Here is a 7,846-nt window from a genome sequence, read left to right as displayed (position 1 = left end):
GTCGGAAGACTTCCAGTTTGGTGTAGCAGCAGTAAGGGTCTTCGGTACTGCACGGAACTGTCTTTCCAAGCTAGTCGGAAGACTTCCAGTTTGGTGTAGCAGCAGTAAGGGCTCTTCGATACTGCACGGTACTGTCCTTCCAAGCTAGTCGGAAGACTTCCAGTTTGGTGTAGCAGCAGTAAGGGCTCTTCGATACTGCACGGTACTGTCCTTCCAAGCTAGTCGGAAGACTTCCAGTTTGGTGTAGCAGCAGTAAGGGCTCTTCGATAATTCACGGTACCGTCCTTCCAAGCTAGTCGGAAGACTTCCAGTTTGGTGTGGCGCCATTTCCGTTCCAATTTTCTGGAAGCTTGCTTCAGAGCTCGGGTATTTTCTGCGTACCAGGGAGCTAGTTTCTTATGACAAATGTTTGTGTTATCTGTAAATTTATAGCACGACTTTTGATGCTCCTTGGTTGGGGTCTGAGCAGATTATTGGTGGTCCGATAGTCCAGGATTATGAGGAAAAACATTAAGATCCACAATATATATTCAATGGGACAAAACTAGGTCCAGAGTATGACTGTGGCAGTGAGTAGGTCTGGAGAATATGGTCAATGTAAGGCTCATTAAATGTGGTTAATGTAGGGCTCATGAAATGTGGTTAATGTAGGGCTCATTAAATGTGGTTCATGTAGGGCTCATTAAATGTGGTTAATGTAGGGCTCATGAAATGTGGTTAATGTAGGGCTCATTAAATGGGGTTCATGTAGGGCTCATTAAATGGGGTTAATGTCGGGCTCATTAAATGGGGTTAATGTAGGGCTCATTAAATGTGGTTAATGTAGGGCTCATTAAATGGGGTTCATGTAGGGCTCATTAAATGGGGTTAATGTAGGGCTCATTAAATGGGGTTAATGTAGGGCTCATTAAATGGGGTCAATGTAGGGCTCATTAAATGTGGTTAATGTAGGGCTCATTAAATGGGGTTAATGTAGGGCTCATTAAATGGGGTTAATGTCGGGCTCATTAAATGGGGTTAATGTAGGGCTCATTAAATGGGGTTAATATTGGTCTCATCAGGCTCAGGTAGCATCAGATTAGAATGTTCATGCTGAATCAAAGCTCTCATCAAATCCAGACATTTATATGCGTTATAATGCTTTTGAATGACACTTCCAAGTTTTGGTGGAAACTACCAGGTTACCTGGGAGAAAAGTGATTTATTATCCTATAATACCGGGGAAATATTCAACCCTAATGCGCATACAGGTGGATTCACAAGACACCAATCAAATAACTTACATATATAGTATCTTCATTAGGCCTAATGGCATTTTATGAAGTTAGTTATAGTGACTGAGTAAGTGTAATTATAAAAGTAAGCCTCCAAAGTGCCATGTTTCTTAGTTTATTATGTAGAGGAAACATTTAGGCAGCCAGGACCATCCGCTCCTTAGCTCTCTTACTGCAGTCCAGTGCCATAGACATCTTTGAAGTTTGGCCTCTAGTAATTTAGGAAGGCCTTCTCACAATGGACTTATCATACAAGGCTCTACAGACAGATACGAAAAAAAGACAGGCTATTTTCGTTGACGATGTCTTGAAGTCAAGTGGTTCAACATTGGAATGTAGTTTTCTGTACCACACAGGACAACCACAGGACAACCAGGAAAAAGCGACGGTCGGTGGAACTCTGGCGCCACCAAGTGGACAATTGCTTCAGTTCGTTTGATATACAGATATACTTGATACAAGATCAAATGTTACGTCAATATTATTATCTCCAAATTGCCCCCCCCCTGCCCCCCCCCCCCCACGTAATATATTATTATTCCAATTTAGCTGTTGATCTGGTTTTAACTTAACAACGCGTCCTCTCATTTCTGATTGGAGGGCGGACGACCACGTGATCTTAGAACCTACAAATGTGTTACTTTGTAACAGTCAAACGTGGTCATTCCTGGCGTTGATCGACTCCCCATCCATGCCACCCTTTATTTTAAGCATTATATTTTTTTTAATGGAAAACAAAAAGCATACACTGCTCATTTTGGTGTAACCATAGTCAAATTTGACGTGTCGGAGAACGGCTACTCTCTCCCGAAACTATTGTGGGTATCGCTTCTCGGCCTTTTGGCTAAGATCAAGTGTAGTATCTGTTCTTATCAGTTTAATATCTGATACGTCCCCTATCTGGGGACCATATATTAAATTGATTTTTGGAATAGGGAGATGGAATAGGGGCTTGCTCCGTCCACTCCACGCATCGACCTGGTATTGCAGTACCTCCAGGAACGGTGCACCCCCTTTCATTGTGAAGATAAATCACACGGAGTTGATTCGTAGAACTACATTGTATTTTCACATTGAGCAAACTTCATTTCAATATCAGTGATGGCTAGATAGTACTGGTCAAAACGGATAGCTGGGAATGGGGTGCGTTCATCTTCTAATCAAATATTTTTTGTCACGTGCACGGTATACTTACTTGTAAACTTTCCTCAACAGTGCATGATCAAAAATATACACACAGAGCTAAGAATTAAAGTAGTTAAAACATTAATATACACACAGAGCTAAAAGTAATTAATATAACACAGGTAATAGGTGGTATAGGTATATATAAATATACACACAGAGCGAAGTAATAAAGGTTAGGTGGTATAGGTATATATAAATATACACACAGAGCTAAGTAATAAAGGTTAGGTGGTATAGGTATATATAAATATACACACAGAGCGAAGTAATAAAGTAGTTAAAACATTTATTTTAGTTATGATTGGAAATATGTTCACACAGAAGACTAATACAGGTTAATAAACTATAAATATACACACAGTGCTGAAGTCATGTACTGGTAACATGGTCTCACAACATGTACTGGTTACATGGTCTATATAAATATCTCACAACATGTAATGGTAACATGGTCTCACAACATGTAATGGTTACATGGTCTCACAACATGTACTGGTAACATGGTCTCACAACATACTGGTAACATGGTACTGGTAACATATATCTCATAAATATCACAAGAGCAACATGTACTGGTAACATGGTCTCACAACATGTACTAAAGGTTACATGGTCTCACACACATGTACTGGTAACATGGTACTCACAACATGTACTGGTAACATGGTACTCACACAGAGCTGAACTGGTCTATGGTATTAGGTTCTCTCAATCACACAACATGGCATAATAAAGGTCTTTGGTAACAACAGACGAAGTAATGGTTGTCGGTATTTTCAAATATACAGAGTCCAATAAAGGTTACATAGGTATTAAATATACAACAGACAAGTAACATGGTTAGGTCACAAATGGTATACTATAAATATCTCACAACAGACTGAACTAATAAAGGTTAGGTGGTATAGGTATATATAAATATCACACAAGAAGTAATAAAATAGGTGGTATAGGTATATATAAATATCACAAGACTGAACATGGTAATAAAGGTTAGGTGGTATAGGTATATATAAATATACACACAGGCTAAAATAAACTGGTAACATGGTATAGGTGTATATAAATGGTAGAGCTGTCGAATAAAGGTTAGGTGGTATATATACATAAACAAGAGCTAAGAATAAAGGTGTATGGTACGGTATCTATAAATGGAGAGCAAAGGTTAGCTAGACAAAATATACACACAGAGCTGAACCCATCTATTACGTATCACTGGATAAAGGTTAGGTGCATATACAAAATATACACATAGCTGAACCCATCTATGGTACTAGGTATCTCTGGAATATACAACAGAGCAGGTTACAAAACATGTATATAAATGAACCCATCTAATAAAGGTTACTGGTATATATATAAATATACAACAGAGTCTCAAACATGTAATAAGAGCAGACAAAAAATATGAACCCATCTATTAGGTGGTATGGTAGATATAAATATACACAGACAAAATAAACTGGTTAGGTGGTATAATATGAACACAACATCTGAAGTAATAAAGGTTAGGTGGTATCTCTGGATATACACAGAGCAGACAAATATAATATAAATATACACACAGAGCTAAGTAATAAAGGTACGTATCTCTGGTAAATATACACAAGAGCAGTAAAAACATATATGAAAATATACACACAGAGCTAATAAAGGTTAGTGGTATAGGTATCTAAATATACACACAGAGCTGGTAATAAAGGTTAGGTGGTATAGGTATATATAAATATACACACAGAGCAACAATAAAGGTTAGGTGGTATAGGTATATTAAATATACACACAGTAATTAAGTAGTTAAAACATTTATTTTAGTTATGATTGGAAATATGTTCAGTCTATACAGAATAAACTGAAATGTGCTGTCTGTACTGGTAACATGGTCTCACAACATGTACTGGTAACATGGTCTCACAACATGTACTGGTAACATGGTCTCACAACATGTACTGGTAACATGGTCTCACAACATGTACTGGTAACATGGTCTCACAACATGTACTGGTAACATGGTCTCACAACATGTACTGGTAACATGGTCTCACAACATGTACTGGTAACATGGTCTCACATGTACTGGTAACATGGTACTGGTAACATGGTCTCAAACATGGTCTCACTGGTAACATGGTAACTAACCATGTACTGGTAACATGGTCTCACAACATGTACTGGTAACATGGTCTCACAACATGTACTGGTAACATGGTCTCACAACATGTACTGGTAACATGGTCTCACAAGCAACTGTCTATGTATTAGTTTCTCTCAATCACGTACAAGCATTTCTTTGGAACAACGTTGTTGTCGATTTTCAAAACAGAGTCCACAAGACACAACTTTTGCAAAACAGTAAATGCATTTCGAAAAATGTAGTTGTCTTTTAAAAGACAACTAAAAACATTAATAAAAAATATATTTCACGTCAAAATTGCCAATATATTAATCAAAATAACACGACTAAAGACAAAAAATATGAACCCATCTATCACGTATCTCTGGAGAGCAAGAGCAGACAAAACAATATGAACCCATCTATCACGTATCTCTGGAGAGCAAGAGCAGACAAAACAATATGAACCCATCTATTACGTATCTCTGGAGAGCAAGAGCAGACAAAACAATATGAACCCATCTATCACGTATCTCTGGAGAGCAAGAGCAGACAAAACAATATGAACCCATCTATCACGTATCTCTGGAGAGCAAGAGCAGACAAAACAATATGAACCCATCTAATCTCTGGAGAGCAAGAGCAGACAAAACAATATGAACCCATCTATCACGTATCTCTGGAGAGCAAGAGCAGACAAAACAATAAACCCATCTATCACGTATCTCTGGAGAGCAAGAGCAGACAAAACAATAAACCTCTATCACGTCTCTCTGAGCAGACAAAACAATATGAACCCATCTATCACGTCTCTCTGGAGAGCAAGAGCAACAAAACAATATGAACCTTCTGTCACGTATCTCTGGAGAGCAAGAGCAGACAAAACAAATGAACCCATCTATCACGTCTCTCTGGTAACTAACCTTCTGTCGTCTCTCTGGTAACTAACCTTCTGTCGTCTCTCTGGTAACTAACCTTCTGTCGTCTCTCTGGTAACTAACTGTCTGTCCTTCTGGTAACTAACCTTCTGTCGTCTGGTAACTTCTGTCTCTGGTAACTAACCTTCTGTCTCTGTCTCTCTGGTAACTAACCTTCTGTCGTCTCTCTGGTAACTAACCTTCTGTCGCGTCTCTCTGGTAACTAACCTTCTGTCGCGTCTCTCTGGTAACTAACCTTCTGTCGCGGTCTAACCTCTGTCGTAACTAACCTTCTGTCGCGTCTCTCTGGTAACTAACCTTCTGTCGTCTCTCTGGTAACTAACCTTCTGTCGTCTCTGGTAACTAACTGGTAACTAACCTTCTGTCGCGTCTCTGGTAACTAACCTTCTGTCGCCTCTCTGGTAACTAACCTTCTGTCGCGTCTCTCTGGTAACTAACCTTCTGTCTGTCTCTCTGGTAACTAACCTTCTGTCGTGGTAACTAACCTTCTGTCTCTCTCTGGTAACTAACCTTCTGTCGCGTCTCTGGTAACTAACCTTCTGTCGCGTCTCTCTGGTAACTAACCTTCTCTCTCTGGTAACTAACCTTCTGTCGTCTCTCTGGTAACTAACCTTCTGTCTCGTCTCTCTGGTAACTAACCTTCTGTCGTCTCTCTGGTAACTAACCTTCTGTCGTCTCTGGTAACTAACCTTCTGTCTGCCTCTCTGGTAACTAACCTTCTGTCGCGTCTCTCTGGTAACTAACCTTCTGTCGCTCTCTCTGGTAACTAACCTTCTGTCGCCTCTCTGGTAACTAACCTTCTGGTCTGACCTCTGTCTCTCTCTGGTAACTAACCTTCTGTCGTCTCTCTGGTAACTAACCTTCTGTCGCCTCTCTGGTAACTAACCTTCTGTCGTCTCTCTGGTAACTAACCTTCTGTCGCTCTCTGGTAACTAACCTTCTGTCGTCTCTCTGGTAACTAACCTTCTGTCGTCTCTCTGGTAACTAACCTTCTGTCGTCTCTCTGGTAACTAACCTTCTGTCGCCTCTCTGGTAACTAACCTTCTGTCGCGTCTCTCTGGTAACTAACCTTCTGTCGCTCTCTGGTAACTAACCTTCTGTCTCTCTGGTAACTAACCTCTGGTAACTAACCTTCTGTCGCCTCTCTGGTAACTAACCTTCTGTCGCTCTCTGGTAACTAACCTTCTGTCGCCTCTCTCTGGTAACTAACCTTCTGTCTCGTCTCTCTGGTAACTAACCTTCTGTCGCTCTCTGGTAACTAACCTTCTGTCGCCTCTCTGGTAACTAACCTTCTGTCGCCTCTCTGGTAACTAACCTTCTCGCCTCTCTGGTAACTAACCTTCTGTCGCGTCTCTGGTAACTAACCTTCTGTCGCCTCTGGTAACTAACCTTCTGTCGCTCTCTGGTAACTAACCTTCTGTCGCCTCTCTGGTAACTAACCTTCTGTCGCTCTCTGGTAACTAACCTTCTGTCGTCTCTCTGGTAACTAACCTTCTGTTCTGGTAACTAACGTCTCTCTGGTAACTAACCTTCTGTCGTCTCTCTGGTAACTAACCTTCTGTCTCTGCTAACTCTCTGGTAACTAACCTTCTGTCGCGTCTCTCTGGTAACTAACCTTCTGTCGCTCTCTGGTAACTAACCTTCTGTCTTCTGTCGCCTTCTGTCGTCTCTGGTAACTAACCTTCTGTCGTCTCTCTGGTAACTAACCTTCTGTCGTCTCTCTGGTAACTAACCTTCTGTCGTCTCTCTGGTAACTAACCTTCTGTCGCCTCTCTGGTAACTAACCTTCTGTCGCCTCTCTGGTAACTAACCTTCTGTCGCCTCTCTGGTAACTAACCTTCTGTGTCGCTCTCTCTGGTAACTAACCTTCTGTCGTCTCTCTGGTAACTAACCTTCTGTCGCTCTCTCTGGTAACTAACCTTCTGTCGTCTCTCTGGTAACTAACCTTCTGTCGTCTCTCTGGTAACTAACCTGTCTGTCTCTCTGGTAACTAACCTTCTGTCGCTCTCTCTGGTAACTAACCTTCTGTCGCTCTCTGGTAACTAACCTTCTGTCTAACCTTCCGTCTCTCTGGTAACTAACCTTCTGTCGCTCTGGTAACTAACCTTCTGTCGCTCTGGTAACTCTGGTAACTAACCTTCTGTCGTCTCTCTGGTAACTAACCTTCTGTCGCCTCTCTGGTAACTAACCTTCTGTCGTCTCTGGTAACTAACCTTCTGTCGCCTCTCTGGTAACTAACCTTCTGTCGCTCTCTGGTAACTAACCTTCTGTCGTCTCTCTGGTAACTAACCTTCTGTCGCCTCTCTCTGGTAACTAACCTTCTGTCGTCTCTC

General features: G+C 41.0%; 1 non-coding gene across 1 annotated transcript; it reads left to right on the top strand.

Annotated features, from left to right (window-relative positions):
• The first annotated feature begins 2,098 nt into the window (after positions 1–2,098).
• On the top strand, positions 2,099–2,289 carry LOC135559714 (U2 spliceosomal RNA). The gene has a single exon (XR_010458564.1). It is a non-coding gene; the product is annotated as a U2 spliceosomal RNA (small nuclear RNA).
• The last annotated feature ends 5,557 nt before the right edge of the window (positions 2,290–7,846 follow it).

The sequence above is a fragment of the Oncorhynchus nerka genome, linkage group LG14, assembly GCF_034236695.1.
Source record: "Oncorhynchus nerka isolate Pitt River linkage group LG14, Oner_Uvic_2.0, whole genome shotgun sequence".
NCBI lineage: Eukaryota > Metazoa > Chordata > Actinopteri > Salmoniformes > Salmonidae > Oncorhynchus > Oncorhynchus nerka.
Note: the sequence above shows the minus strand (reverse complement) of the source record. Positions and strands in the feature narration are given on the sequence as shown.